The sequence below is a fragment of the Leptonychotes weddellii genome, chromosome 11 (assembly GCF_054177405.1).
Source record: "Leptonychotes weddellii isolate Sample4059 chromosome 11, ASM5417740v2, whole genome shotgun sequence".
NCBI classification, from domain to species: domain Eukaryota; kingdom Metazoa; phylum Chordata; class Mammalia; order Carnivora; family Phocidae; genus Leptonychotes; species Leptonychotes weddellii.
The window spans coordinates 40,675,085-40,690,969 of NC_138379.1; positions in this window are offsets into that span (position 1 = coordinate 40,675,085).

Here is a 15,885-nt window from a genome sequence, read left to right on the forward strand (position 1 = left end):
GGAGAGAGTAAGTGCTATAAGGTCTTAGGTGTTAGTATCTTACCCACCGGCGTCCTGACACCCCAGTGCTCTCCCCGAGATCCGCACCTGTGTACCTGTCTACGCCCACACCTGGCCATGCCTGTCCACATTCGTAGCCCACCCAACCTGTCACCACCTCCCCTGTCTGCGTCACCTGCCTGGAGGCACTTGTCCTCATACTCATTGCTACCTAAACCTACACTTTTCCAAACTCCACACATTCTTGTCCTCCTATCAAAGGCATCCTGCCCTTATCCACTCCCAATGTCTGCACTCTGAGAGGCAAACCCCAAAATAGCGCTCTCCCCTTTGAGTTAATCTGGGGGCAGTTAAAATGGGGAGACAGGGGGCAGCTCCTTCCTCAGACACCAACTTGCCATCTCCCTGAGCCCAGATGCCCAGGCCCTCACGGGAGAATTGGCTCTGAGAGGCTCCCCAGGGGCCCTGGCCTCCTGAGAGTGGGGACCACAGGGCCAGTCCAGGCTCAGCGACATCCCAGCGGGATAAGGGCGAGACAGCCAAGGCCGCGAGTCTCCAAAGCAGAGGGGCTGGTGAGTGTGGGGAAGAGGCTGGAGGGGAGAGCATAGAGGAAGGAAGCCAGGGGCCCTCGGCCACATCCCGCCTCCCACCACCCCAGCCTCAGCCTCTCCCTGCCGCTGCTGCAAGCTAATTAGCAGCTGTTGGGGGCTCTCTGAACACCCTGGAGTGAGATCATTGTTTTTCTTAATGATTTGCACATTCAACAACTTGGTTTCCTGTTTCGACCACCTTCCCTGATACCAGAAAGGGCTCTTTTAGCCCGTGCCTAAGACCCCCCTGGACAGCCAGCCCTGCTGGAGGCAGCCCACAGCCTTGGTCCACAGCTTGGCCCCAGCCCCTACCTGTCCTTGCGCGTGGGCCCATCCGCTCTGAGTAGTGAAGGGAGAAGATGAGCCCCTCGCTCACCACTGGAAGACGGAAACGATTGCTTGCAGAGACAATGGCAGAAGCTGTCAGTGACCTGGCCGTATCCGGGCTGGCCACGAAGGTCCCCCCGCCAGCAGTCACAGACCTACAGCCCCTGCAGCTTCCTGCGTCTCTGCCTGAGGCCCTTCCCTGGTCGTAGGCACATGCTCGGGCCTGTGCGTTCGGGCCTCAGGAACAAGCCCCAGTCAGTGAGGAATGGGCCTCCTCACGCTTCAGGGGCACAAATGTGAGGCCTGTTCCCCCAGTGTCTCAATGGGCCCCCCATGGGACTGAGCCCCAGTGGCCCACTTTAATGGGCTCTAAACCAGCGTTCTTCCCTCCCTATCTCATCCCCTCACTCCCTCTGCGCATTCACCAGTCACCTCCCACATGCCAATCTCCAGGTCTGCTGCCGGCGAAGCTGCTCATGGCCACCCCCGCATAATGGTCCCATGCCCATGACACTGGGCCACCCAGACACCAGTGATAGCCAAATCCACAACTCTACCCTTACCTCTCCTCTGAGCTCCCGACCCAGCATCCCACTGCTGACGGGCCCTGGGCATCTGGGTGGGCGTACCTCAGAGAGTGCTGATGTGACATGCCGACCCACCGCTCCTCTCCCCAGGCCCACTCCCGTGACCACCCCACCCTCCAGCAGGTGCTCATGCCAGAGACCCTTTCGTCCCTCATACCCCCACCCCTCACCCCCATATTTTGTTGCTTCGTTGCTCGCACGGACCCTGCCTCCCCACCTCCTGTCTCCCCCCATCTCATCAGCCCTCCATCCTGTAATAGTCAGACTGGTCTTTCTGAAATGCAACGGGATCCATCCTTCTCCTGGCCTCACAAAAGATGGCAAATGACTAATTCAGGCACCAGCCTCAGACTCTCCTTCAGTGAGTCCAGAAGCTGGATGTCAGAAGCATCCAGATCAGGGGCCCTAAACCCAGGGGTGGGCTATGGGTGCGAGAGGGCCGGGCTTCCTGGCTGTCACATGCTCTGGACACCTGTAGCCCCAACTCCCTACCCCCCCTTCCCCCACCCAGGATGTTGGTGTCCTGTGCCTTCTTTCCTTATTTTCAAAAAGTTTTTCTTGGGGAGGGGGAGGGGGGTATCAGTTTTCCAGAGCTTTATACCACAGCACCACACACTGGTGGCTCAAACAACCAGAAATGTGTTGTCTCTCAGTTCTGGAGTCCAGAAGTCCAAGATCAAGGTGTCGGCAGAGTCGGTTCCTCTGAGGGCTGGGAGGGAAGGTTGTGTCTAGGCCTCTCTCCCTGGCTTATAAATAGCCATTTTCTCCCTGTGCCTTCCCTCTGTGTGTGTCTCTATTTCCAAATTTCTCCTCTTGAAGGAACACCGGTCGTATTGGATTAGGGTCCATCCTAACGACCTCATCTTAATTTCATTACTTCTCTAAAGACCCTATCTCTAAATAAGGTCCCATTCTGAGGGGACTTCTGGGACTTCAACATATGGATTTTGGGAGGAAACACAACTCGAACCTAACAGGGGAGCAGAAGAAGGGTGGTGAAGGGCAGACCCCAGGCTCCAGGAGGCTGCCTACATTCCTACCCACCTTGCCTGGCAGGTCCTGCCTGTTGGGGGCAGCCCCAGTGTCCTGGTCTCCACAGGAAAGGAGTGAGCACTGAGCAGGTGACAGGGAATTTGTGCACACAGACTGGAGGAGATGCTCATCCTTGCCCTCTGTGTCCACACCCCTTTTGAGGAAAACTGTCCTAGCCCCAGCTGTGACCCTGTTTGTACCATGACCATGCTCTCTCCCTCCATAGGCATTCAAGCTGACCCCAGGGCACGTGTCCATAGGCCGGCCAGTAATCGATGACTGACACAGAAAGTGGAACTGGGTCGATCAAATTCTGCCGGCAAATTTGCACGACGACACGTGGAAAGAGCCAAACAGTGAAGAAGGCCAGGAGCCACAACCATACATAGAGACATGCCATGGGGCCGATCAGGGGCCCGGGAGGAGCAACCATGCCACAGCCTTGTGCGTGCCGAGGTCACAAGCGGGGAGCCACAGCTCAGCTGGGCAGAGAAAGGGGCTGATGAGCAGGGGCAGCAGACCCCCTGTGAGGAAGCCGGAGCACGTGGCCGTGACACAGACGGAGACCACAGCCAGCCCCCGCACTTCCTCCTCATCCCGGACCCCGCCCGTACACCTGCCCAGCCTTCCTGTCCCGGCCTTGGCTGAGCGGGCCCCTGCTCTTTACTGCAAAGTCTGACCTGAGCAGGATCTAAAGACTTGAGACGCCGGAACCTATTCATGCCCAGGCCCTCCCCCATGTGTGAACACACACACAATCCCTACAGCTGCTGTGTCCACGTGCAACCGAGGGTCACGCATCTACAGCCTCCATGCAAACCCAGGCCCGGGCTGGCACAGCCCCTCACACGCGAATGCGTGTGCACACATATGCGGTAGTCACGTAGATACAGGCATCGATAGGCACACACACGCGCGTGCACGCACACACACACACGCGCGCACTAACTCCAAAGAGAAAAGCCATTTCGGCCCACTCCGCGAAGATCTTTTTTATAACCCTCAGGCTGTTGTCACTTACTATCATTTAACATGGTCCTCGTGAAGCAGAGAAAATCCAAGTTCTTTTGCCTCACAGAAGAATTCTTCTCATGCCAGGTGAGAGATACAAGGTAGTTCTGAGGCAAGATGGAGAGATCTCTGGTCTTCAAAGTCCATGTTTATTTGCTTTCTTCATGATCCCAACAATCTAAATAAAGCCCAGGAAAGCAAACCCAGACAGAGCCCCCCAAAAATGTATCCTCCCTCAGCCATGCTCCTTCTGCCTTCAGCGCCAAAGAAGAGGAAGGGGAATGCGGTCAACACCTCGGCCCACAACCAGCTCCTGACCCCACAAGACCCTCAGGTCTTGCCACCCGGGCCGCGGGCCTCAGCCCATCTCTCTCCACCCACGGACAGGATCTTTGTCCTTCCTTGGTGTTTGACTAACATGATTAGCTAGAAAGGGCCTAGGGAGGCATTAGCCCTAATATGGGTAAGTTTTCCAATTACACAGTGTAGCCACACCTGGGAGCCAGACTTTAAAGACTGTCACCACATAACGCCTATCTCTGTTCAAGCTCCCTTTTGCTGTTCCCAGAGGAGGGGGACCCACCCACGGTCTCCCCAGGGGAGAACTTGTGGCCAGAGCTGGCTTAACCGGTGTGGGCCTGGGACCTCGAACTCAGAGGCCCCAGCCCAGCTTACTGTCCTGCTCTGGTGTCTTGACGTTCTTAACAATTTCTGAACAAGGGGCCCTGTATTTTTGTTTTGTACCGGGCCAAGTAAATGATACAGCAGATCCCGCCTGTGACACGGCATTTTTTTTTTTTAGAAAACACGGAGAATCTAGCCCGTGACACAGAACCTTTTCCCAGGAGGAGCTGTTCTGGTGAGAGAAGTGACTGAGCCGGGAGCCAGGAGGTCTAGATCCTGGGCCCCCTCTCTGCCCCTCCCCCTCCTCTTGGAGGGACCGGCTCCGGCCGCTGCCACCCTCATAGCAGCCCCTAGGGGGCGCTGTGCTCCCTTCGTGCTCTGCAGTGTGACCCCAGCTCCCACCCCTGGGCTCCTTGGTGAGACTCCCCAGGATTTCTAAGCGGGATTGAACTGCTAACGGGGGCTCCAAGGAAATGATCCCCAAACCAAGAAGCAGCATGCGAGTTCTTTTCCCCCAGTACTTTCTGCTCCCCTAAGATGGTCTACTCACACTTTTCGTCAGGCCTGGTCCATCTTCAGCTCCTGACGATGGAAATGCCCCTGGCACAAGCTGCCCCCTTCCCCTGTAGGACAAAAAGGACCCTTCTGTACTCAGTGTACAAGTCAGGACCTTAGCAGAGACAGATGGTGCCGTCGGGGTTAACTGAAGAGCGTTTAAGGAAAGTGACCCCAGTCCTTCAGAGCTGTGGGCAGGGCTGGGGGCAGCACCCAAAGACAGCCAAAGCGGAAGCTGTTCCTACTCTAATGGCTAAAGGGACAAAGAGCAGGGTGCTTCCAAAGCTCACGAACGCCGCCGCAGCCATGGACGTGGGCTGCCCAGCACGAGGAGGAAGGAGGAAGGAGGAAAGGAGGAAGCCCCACTGGAGGGCCCACAGCCCAGCAGGGAGGGAGCCTCTGGAGGGCAGGGGGAGGCTTGGGGAAAATACCTCTACTTCCCCTTCCTCCTGCTGTCAGATGTTCTACCAGAGCCTCCCACTGGCAGAACCCAACTGGAGGCAGAGGGCAGAGGAGCCGCGGATGCAGTTCGCACAGCAGGCCAGAGAAGAGCCGAGAATGAGAATAACCAGCACACCCACGCTCAGCCTCCCCGGGGCCTAGAGGCCCCTGGCTGCCTACTGCCCTCCTCTACTCCCCGCTTACGTCCGGCCCCCCGTCTCCGAATGCTCCCTGCACTACCACTGACCACACCCCGTACCTCCCTCTTCTTCACTCCTTCACTGATGTGGAATAGAAGGGGAGAAGTCTCCCACTTACAGCTTGAGCCCCTCAAGGTTGTCATCAACCTTGCCTCCTCCTGTCCAGTTCCGGGGTTGTCAAAACTCAGGCCCACTTCAACAGCCTCAGGGCCCCCCAACCAGCATGTGGGGGCTAGAGTTGGCCTGACGCCCTAGAAGAACGAGGCTGGGCCTTGACCTTGTACCATTGGACTAGCAAACAGATCCCATCCCTCCGAGGGCACGTGGCTGGTCATGGCTCCCGGAGGGACGTGTTGGGAAAGATTCTGGCTCTGGCTTCTTCCACAGAACAGGGTACCAGAGAGGGTGGGCAGGTGAGAGGCGAAGCGTGCGTGTGTGCTCCATATTTGGCCTTTCCGTCCGCCCCTCCACCCTGTCCACTGCGCTGCTCCGGAAGGCTGACTCCCAGCTGGGGCTCAGTCTCTCCATGAGCCTCAGCCCACTGGCTGGGGTGTGGCTGCCGAGACGCCACCTACTCATCCGTGCTGTGCTCTGACCCACAAACCCAAACCCCTGCTCATTGCTGTCCCCTGCCCAAACCACGTGGACCCTCCAGCTGCACTGTGGCGTTCCTTTGCTGGAGGCGCACTTTCCTCAGCCCTTCCCCTCTGGGGCTCTGGCCCCCTCCCCCACCCTGCCAGGGAAGGGGCCTGAAGTTCAGCATGTCTGCTCACCTCCACCATGCCTGGACCATGCCTGGTGTCTGCGGGAAAGTCACAGGCCGGGAAGGTCCTAAAAATGATCATCATAATAACAAGTATTTCATTATTTCTTTGGCCAGGCACTGAGGTAGGTACTTTCCACTTATTTTCTCATTTAACATTCATTATAATCTTATCAAACAGTGCTGTTGTGATCACCCCCATTTTACAATTAAGAAAACGGAGGCACTTGGGATGCCTGGGTGCCTCGGTCAGTTAAGCATCTGCCTTTGGCTCAGGTCATGATCCCAGGGTCCTGGGATGGAGCCCTGCATTGGGCTCCTTGCTCAGCGGGGAGCCTGCTTCTCCCTCTGCCTGCAGGTTCCCCTGCTTGTCCTCGCTCTCTCTCCGTCTGACAAATAGATAAATAAAATCTTTAAAAAAAGAAATGAAGGAAGGACACTGAGGCACAGAAAAGCCAAATCATTTTATAAGGACATATAACCAGGGCGCCTGGGTGGCTCAGTTGGTTAAGCGACTGCCTTCGGCTCAGGTCATGATCCTGGAGTCCCGGGATCGAGTCCCGCGTCGGGCTCCCTGCTCGGCGGGGAGCCTGCTTCTGCCTCTGACCCTTCCCCCTCTCATGTGCTCTCTCTCTCTCATTCTCTCTGTCTCAAATAAATAAAAAAAGAAAATATAAGGACATATAACCAGTAAGAGACAGAGGTTGGATTTGAACCCAAGGAGGCTGACTGCAGAGCCTGACCTCTTAGCCTCTGCTGTACTAGTCTGCCTCCCCTGGGGGCCCTGGGAACCCCGCAGTAACCTTATGCTCCAAGCTTCCATTGACACCAGGGTGCCCCAGCCTGAGGCTCTGCCTGGACCAAATGAGCAAATACGACTCACACCCGTAAGAGCACAAACCTGCCCCGGAGCCGTGCTGGTGCTTGGCCAACTCACTCAAACTCCTGGCACCCTGCAAGTTAGGTTCCTTACTAGCATCATTTTATAGATGAAGTCAAGGCACGGAGGTGAACTAGCTTGCCCAAGGTCATACAGCCAGGAAGTGGCAGTAGCCAGAATTTGACCTCAGGCCCCCTGCTGCCTGTCTGTGGCCAGAGCCACGGTGCCACACTGCCTTCCAGCTGCCTGGCTGCCTTCCCATGATACCGGATCCGCGGGACATGCCCGGGACCCCGGGAGCCAGCCTCACTGGGCTTCACGCACCGCCGGGGCTGTACACACGGCCGCTGTTTCAATTCCCCGGTGAGCCTGACCTTCTGAACGTGACCACGGCGAGAGTGTGATTAATGAGCCAATTATTTCGGTGGAAGACATCGTGCAAAATGAATAGCCCATTTCCGTTCAATTTACTGTTTTAATAAATAAATAGCGCTCCATGCTCTGGTTTTGTTTATTGCTGCTCATACCTGAAAGTTTGTGATGAATCTTCGTGTTGTTCATTTCCAAAATTAATCAGATCTGCCCGATGACTTTGAAATATAGGATTGCATTTGTCCTTCGATGTTTACAGCAAGAGAGGCAGGCGGGCCTGCAGGGAAAGGCAGGCCTGGGGTAAGGGCGAGCAGCGGGCAGGACGCTCAGGGCTCTGGATCCATGTGCTCACACATGAGAACCGCAGTCAGGGAGGCTGACTGTAGCTTCCTGATTGAGGGTTCAAGGAAAACCACCAGAGGCACAAGGGCATAGGAGGGGAAGAAAATTCTCTACTTTAACCTGGGGCAGACTGGCCAAACTGGGGACACTGAGTAAGAACAGTGGGTCCAAACCTCACCAAGTTGTCCAAACAAAAAGGCCTTTACCTCCTTTCCAGGGGTGATGAGGGATTGCAGAGTCATGTATTCAGCTGACTGTCCTTTGTAGGTCCCTGGGTGCAGGCACAGAGCAAAAGGGCAGAGAGCCAGTTGTCTCCTGTGGGGCACTCACCAGCTGAAGGGAAGTGTTAAGTAGGGTGGGAGACATCAGGGTATAATGTGCTCAGAAGTAAAAGCAATTCAACAACGGGACGTTTATGATGTGCGTTTATAGTCTATATATCCATCTTGACGTCTGTCTTATTAAGACTTACAATAGTCCAGGAGGTAATATTATGTACCCATTTTACAGATAAGGAAAGGAAGAGGTTCAGATAGGATCGATAACTTGCCCAACATCTCAGAACTAGTAAGAGAAAGTGAAATAGTTCGGATTCCTATCTAGGTCTTCAGACCGCAAGACCAGTGTTGTTATTGTTTCTCATGTAGATATGCTGTGTGTGTGTTTGTGTGTGCGTGTGTGTGTGTGTGTGTGTGTGTGTGTAACCTGCCTGAGACAGTCAAAGAATGCCGCAGAGAAGAGGTAGAAATCATAATCTGGGCTTTGTTGGGTGAATAAGAGTTTTCTGAGGATAAGGCAGGAGAAGGAAATGTCAGCAAGAAAGAAGCATTAGGTCTGACTTAGAGTGGGAAAGGGAAGGAGAGAAAAGAAACGATCAAGCCTGGTGAATGACACAATGTGAAGAGTAAGAGAGAGAAAGGGGTAGAATTAAAACATGGTCACTGCCCTTCATCTGTATCTCTTGGGAGTGAAGGGATCTGTCTCACATCTGCCCTCAGGTCTTCCTTTGGCTCTCACCCCCCTGACCTCCAGGACATAGCCCACTCCTCCAAAGCCAAGGTGGAATAGGCAGGCTGACTTCCCATGACTTTGCACGCCTCCCCTGCCCAAGACTGTCAGGGGGACCAGATGTCTCTGCCCAGCTAGAGCAAAGGGGACTCACTGATACAGGAGCAGGCCGTGTGTTCCACTTACGCAGGCTTTATGAAACTTGCTTGCAGTCAGGGGGAAACCCACCAACATTAAAGCTAGGCCTTCGTAGCTTCTCCCCCTGAGGACAAAGCTCAGCTCGGAGCCTTGGCCGCCAGGAGTCAGGTCTGCGTCCTGGGAGGGTATCCCCTTCTTTAGTCTGTGCGAAGAGACATGGCATGGAGTGGCCATCCGAAATGTCTAGCATTTAAAGACGACCACCCCCTCCACCCTGACTGTCACCGAAGACCCCTCACCTGTCTCCCTCCCTAACCCCCCACATCAATATTTCTCAGCATGTGATCCATTCCCATGCCTACCTCTACCCCAATTTGAATTACTAGAGTGTTTGTAAAATACAGATTCAGCTTAAAATCTATCTCTTCTGAAAGCAGTCCCGAGCCTCCAGAACCAGGCTAGTGCCCCTCTGCCCTGCACTGTGATTGGCCACAAGCTGTGCCTGCCTGTGGGCTCTGTGACAGCAGCGACCCTGCTTCCTCCCTCAGTGTCCCCAGTATCAGATCAAAGGAAGTAAGGAAGGGAGGGAGAAAAGGAGAGAATGGAGGGAATGTGTTTGCCTGCTGCCTTCCCAGTGGGTGAGGGTTTAGGCCAATTCTGCCCACCACAGGCTCAGCATCTGAGTTTCAGGATGACCCTGAGATGCAGCCTGGACTCCCAGACATGGAACCAAGTCGGCGTAATGTGGACCATCCACCTCAGACTCTTGGGGAACAATCCATTCCCACCGGGGCTGCAGCCCTGCTAGGCCTGGGCCTGGACCCCCTAATGGCCTCGCCAGGACCCTCCTGCTTGGGACACTGCTCTGGCTATAGGATAATCCCTCTTGGAGACTCCACCCACATATTGACCCATCCTTAAAACCTTGGGACTCCCACCCTTGTAAATAAAAGACCAATATCTGCTTTGCCTGGGTGAGTGTGTGTGTGTGCCCCCGTGTGTGTGAGCGTGCATACAAGGGCAGACATGACATGTGTTTGTGGATGTAGGGTGGTATGCTTGCTTGTGCACACGTGCCCATGTGCAGAAGGGTGCTATTCACGTCCATAAGTGGTGCTTGGGAAGATGTTGTGGAATGAGGCTGTATGTCTATGAATATACACATATTTGTGTGCATGTATGTGTTGCCGTGTTTTGTGTATGTGTATGTGTGTACACATTAGTTCTTGGGACACTGGTGTGACAGGGCCTGTTTTTATTCCCATTTGTATGTATTTTATTCCCATCCAAGGTCTCCACAGAACTCTTGAAGTCATCTATCTACCCATACTGTCCCTCCTTCTAGGCTACGAGAACTTTGAGGGTAACAGCATTACTTGATTTTTCTGGCCTCCCTAGCTCCTAGCACAGTGCCTGGCATCAACCCATGTGTTCATTCATCCATCCATTTGACACATGTGGATCAATCATCTGCTGGGTGCTGTATGCTGGGGATCCAACAGGGAATAAAAAGAGACACAGTCACTGCCCTCAGAGACCTTACAGTCTGGTAGAAAAGACAAATATTAATCAAGTAATTAAACAAATGATGTAAAATTGCAACTGTAGCAGGCACTAAGAAGAAGACACACAGAATTCTGATGGAAGATAAAAGGAAGATTAACCTAGTCGGGGAAATAAGAGACAGATGCTAAAGACGTGCCATTTGAGATGTTACGTATCTTGTGAAGGATTAACTGGAGGATAGAGGAATGGCCTTCCATTCTGGGGGAGCAGCCCATGGAGAGGCAGGTGGGAGGGCCTGTAAGGAAGCTCATGCAGGGGGAGCTGAAAGAGCGAAGGGGTAGCAGATGAGGGTTGAAGGGAGGTGGTACCCTACCATGCAGGGGATGTGTCATATTAGTTAAAGATTGGGTCTGGAAACTCAGAGTGAGGAAGCCACTGAAGAGTTGGAGCAGGTGACATGATCAGAGTTGGGTTGGGCCACCATGTGGAATTGATTGGAGGAAGGGAAGCCCTTCCATGGGGAGATCAAGTAGGAGGTGGGGTGATGGTAGCTTGGACTAGGGTCATGGCCGTCAAGACAGGGAGAAGAATCAATTCCAGAGACATATAGCAAGTGAAGTAGACAGATCACAGCAGTAGTGTAAATATGGAGCGTGAGGAAGAGATAAGAGTGGAAGGTGGAAAGATTCACTGGGATGGAGAACACTTCAAGAGAACAAGTTTTAGAAGCAAGATCCTGAACTCAGTCTCAAACCTATTGATTTTGAGAGCCCTTCAAGTTTTCCAGAAGGAGACGTCAGAAGACTCTGACAATCTGACAGTAGGATATGTGGGTGTGGAGCGTTCACACGGCAGGGGATTAATAATGTGTCCTAAATTGATGTTCCCAGCTTCTCTCTCCTCTACCATATCTTTTCATCAAGAGATAATGATGGTTCTTGGAAAATTTAGAAATAGACATGACTCACCTGGGATAGAGGCTTTGGAATGAGAAGACTCCATAAACCCAAGCCATTACCAACTGCCAGGTAGACAGAATTTTACAGCTCACAAGGGGCTCTAACTCATTTGAGCTTCCCTATAACCTGGGATTATTACCTCCATTTGAGGTTACATGGTTTGTCCTGAGAAATCATGTATTGGATCGAGTGTAAACTACTCTCTCATTATCATCTGTCTTCTGAAAGAATTGGAACTGCAAAAACTTCCTTATGAGACATGTGAATTTAATCCACCTTACATATATCTTTGAGCACAAATTGAAATGGCAAGGAAGGTGCTACAAAGACACATAAGGAAAAGTCCTTGTCCTTGAGGACGTCGTAGTCCAGGGAAAAAGAGTCCCAGTTGATTATAATATACGAGACGATGCGGAGAATGCAATATAACCTCCTTTCAAGTAAAGCGTCTCTGATTATAAAAAATAGCAAATGCCTAATGTAAACAAATACATAATATGGAACATAAAAAGGAGAAGAGAAAATAACCAAGATCCACGCAGAGGTAACCATGTCATTATTTTGTTTGTTTCATTTTGGTATGTGCTTGTCTTGGACTTCCCAGTGACATAAGTCAATAAATTGCCTCTTATGTATAAGCCGGCTTTCATTGAAGTTTCTGTAATTTGTAATCAAAAGAATCTTAGCTAACAGGTTATTTTGATAATTGAATCAATTAAAGTATACAAAACGCTTAACACGGTATCTGGAACAGAGCAAATACAGATAGTCCCTGGCTTACAATGGATTTTTCAACTTTATGATGGTGCAAAAGCAAAGTCTGGTCAGTAGAAACCATGCTTGGAATTTGGAATTTTGCTCTTTTCCCAAACTAGCGATATGCGGTATGACCCTCTCCCGGGATGCTGGGCAGTGGTAGCCAGCCACGGCTCCCAGTCAGCCGCTCCATCACGAGGGCGAGCAACCAACACACCCACCGCCATCCTGTGGCCACACAGCCATTCTGATTTTCATGGTACAGGATTCAGTAAGTTGCATGAGATATTCAACACTTTAATATAAAACAGGCTTTATGTGAGATGATTTGGCCTAACGGTAGGCTATTGTCGGTGTTCTGAGCACGTTTAAGGGAGAGTAGTCTAAGCTACGATGTTTGGTAGGTTAGGTGCAGTAAATGCGTTTTCGTCATACGGTGGGTTTCTGGGGACGTAACCCCACCTCAAGTTGAAGAAGACCTGTACTCAATAACATTAAGTGCTATTATTCTTTTTTTTTTTTTTTAGATTTTATTTACTTATTTGAGAGAAAGAGAGAGCTCGTGCACAGGAGCGGGTTGGGGGGGCAAAGGAAGAGGGAGAAGCAGGCTCCCCGCTGAGCAAGGAGCCCGATGCAGGGCTCGATCCCAGGACCCTGGGATCATGACCTGAGCCGAAGGCAGATGCTTAACTGACTGAGTCACCCAGGCGCCCAGCTGTTATTATTCTTATTCTTCATGTTCAATCTATTGGATTGGTAGGGCCAGGGACACAGAAGGCTGCTTACATGAAACTCTGAAGAGCTTCCTAGAAAAAACTAATCCTAAGGGAACAGGAATCCACATACGTAAGATTCAGTAAGAAAGGCTTAGCAGGACAAGCGACAATCCGGAGGACAGCCCAGTGTTTGCCCGTCGGAACTGCCTCCTGGTCCTGCCCCATAGTAAGGCCAGGTGCCCGCTCTGTGCAGGGCGGGGTGAGAAGGAACAGGGAAGGCTGGAAGGAAAGCACGAAGCTCGGCCTGCACCCCGTGTGCTCTCTGTGGGTCAGCCGCTAACATGGCTCAGCCCAGGAGAGGCAGAGGTGGTCTCTCCAGCCACAGAGCGCAGGAACCTTTGTTACTTTGAGTCAGCCCATGCCAAAAGGTCAGTCAGGGCTGCTTTGCTGAGAGGCTCAACAGCTCAAATACCCAAGCCGAGTCTCTTTAAAACATTGTTTCTAAGCATTCACAACAAGCAGGCTTTGGGGGAGAAAATAAAATAGAGGTTCTGCCTCAGGAATTAATCATCTAAAGGAAACAAGTATGTATGTATGTATGTATTTATTACTCATCAAACTACACCAGTAACATCTGTGGCTCGCTCATATGAAGCTAATGGATCTTCATAAAATTTTCACCGTAATTTTGAGCTCATACGTCCCATCTGTTACGCTACTGAGTTAACCAGTATCTCTGTGACATGCTGAGAATTGCCATTTGAGGAAGAACGAAACATATTTGAGCTGACACTTTTATAATTTTTTATCTTCCATGCTGGTCTACATGGGAGCAAAGGTGGTAACGAAGCCAGCTTAAATGTTAGAAGACTTTGTTGGAGATGTTCTTTTTGACTCCTTCTCTCCCAGCGGAGCGAGCGTCGGCCTAGTCCGTCCCTGAGACCTGGCCCCAGCTCTTCTTGGAGGAGGCGAAGGAAAGAGACGTGAGCTCTAGCTTCTCTGAAACAGCTTTTACCTGTTCTCCTCTCAATTCTCTCCTGAACCACCAGCAAGAGCATTCAGGTCTCAGCTCTTGCTGATTTTCTCAGCTCCGAATGTCGCTCTGATATAAAGCAATCCTCCCTCTATGAAAAGCCAAACTTTATCCCTTAATTCCATGAACAAACCCCTTGTTTCAACCCTGAGTCTGAACTGTTGCATCTCAGACCATTGACAGCTCTGAATGTAACTAAATTTTCTTGCATTCCATTTTCAGAGGGATAACAGTGTGGGCAGGAGTTAAAGAGTAGGAATCAAAGAAATTATAAGAGAAACAGTCCATACAACTAGATGACAATACTTTTGACGCTCTGTTGTTAGTAGCATACGTATTAAGGATTGTTATATCTTCTCAGAGAATTGACATCTTTATTATTATGTAATGCCCCTCTTTGTCCCTGGTAACTTTCCTTGGTCTGAAGTCTGCTCTGTCTGAAATTAATACAGCTACTCCTGCTTTCTTTTGGTTAGTGTTCGCCTGGTATATCTTTCTCTATCCATTTACTTTAAATCCGTAGGTCTTTATATTTAAAGCATCACTGCAGCATGTCTGTGCATGTGTCCTCCTGTGACCTCATGAAGCCTGACTCCATCAGGCTCCCCATCCCTGGAGGTGCCTTGCCTCAAACAGATATCCAAGGTCCCTGGGAGGTCGGCCTGGGTATCAGAGCATCCCAATGTCTCTGCCTTCTGGGGGTCCTCATGAAGTGTGGCTTGAGGAACCTTGGAGGCAGCTGTCCTAGGTGCTAGATATGACCCTGGAGTTCCGGACTCTCCATCTGCCCCCTCAGCACACCAGCGGCTTCAGGCCCCACTTGCCATCCCCACAGCACACGGCCACACAGGAGATGACATTACCAGCAGGTGCAGGCAGGGCCTGCCAGGTGCGCAGCCAGCTCCGCTTGGGGGAGGCCCAGCCAGACTGAGGGTTTCTCATCTATCATCATGGCGGGATTGATGGTGCGTCTTCAAACTGCAGCTCCTCTAAATGAAGAGATGGCCGTTTAGCTGCAATACACAAACCCAATTTGGGAACCCAAATGACATGGCTCCAGTCTCATTGGCAGGAATTATGGCACTTGAATCAGGCACAATCTGCAGAATAAGTGAAATTGTCGACACAGAGAAATGTGTTTGAAAACATGATGTGATCTATGGTTAAAGCCTATGGATTCTGCAGCCACCTCAAAAATATTCTACTTCCAGAGCAATTTCTTCACTAACTAGCTGTCTCTCGAATGGACCATATGTCTTTTTCATTACTGTGTCAGCCCTGCCTCCATTGGCAGCCGTCCACAGCTGCCGGACCCTTGGATTCCCCATCCAAAGGCCCAAACTCGCCCAGGTCCGCGCCATGATTCACGGAGGCCCTTAAGGCCCACTGCATGGGAGCATCTTGGTCCCTGACGCACACTCCCACCCCAGTGATTTTGGGTGGGTCTCACCTTGTTGACAACACTGTGCCCTATGACCTGCCAACTCCCTGCCGTGTATACGGGAACCCCTTTCCTGGATTTCCCATCATGGCGCTACACTGGGATTCATTCAGTCATTCATTGATGCATTCATCCACTTATTCAACAAATAATTACAGAACATCTGCTAATGCCACCTACCTTCCTGTGCCCTAGAGACCCGGTGGGAAACAAGGTGACCCAACTCCTCCTCTCAGACCTGCTGGGCTAGGCCAGCCACAAGGCAAGCCTGGCGGTCCCAGTTCCTTCCTGTGCAGACCGGGGTAAGGAAGCAAAGGTGTGTGGGCATGACAACCTTCAGCCACAGCTGAGGGAAGCCACTGCCACGGGGAGCTCAATCTGAAGCTAGGTCTCCTGTCACTTGTGCCCACAGCCACCTATATGTCCCTGAGACTGATCACACTACAGGGCTCCCCTGTGAAATATTTGGGCTGCCCCTGCCTCCAGCTGACAGTCTCAGGAGGTGGGGATGGTGTCCGTATCACTTAGTCTGTCTGGACCACAGACGCGGGCCCCTCTGCCAATCTCTCCCGATGGGGGAGGGAGTAGACAATGATGATGGCAC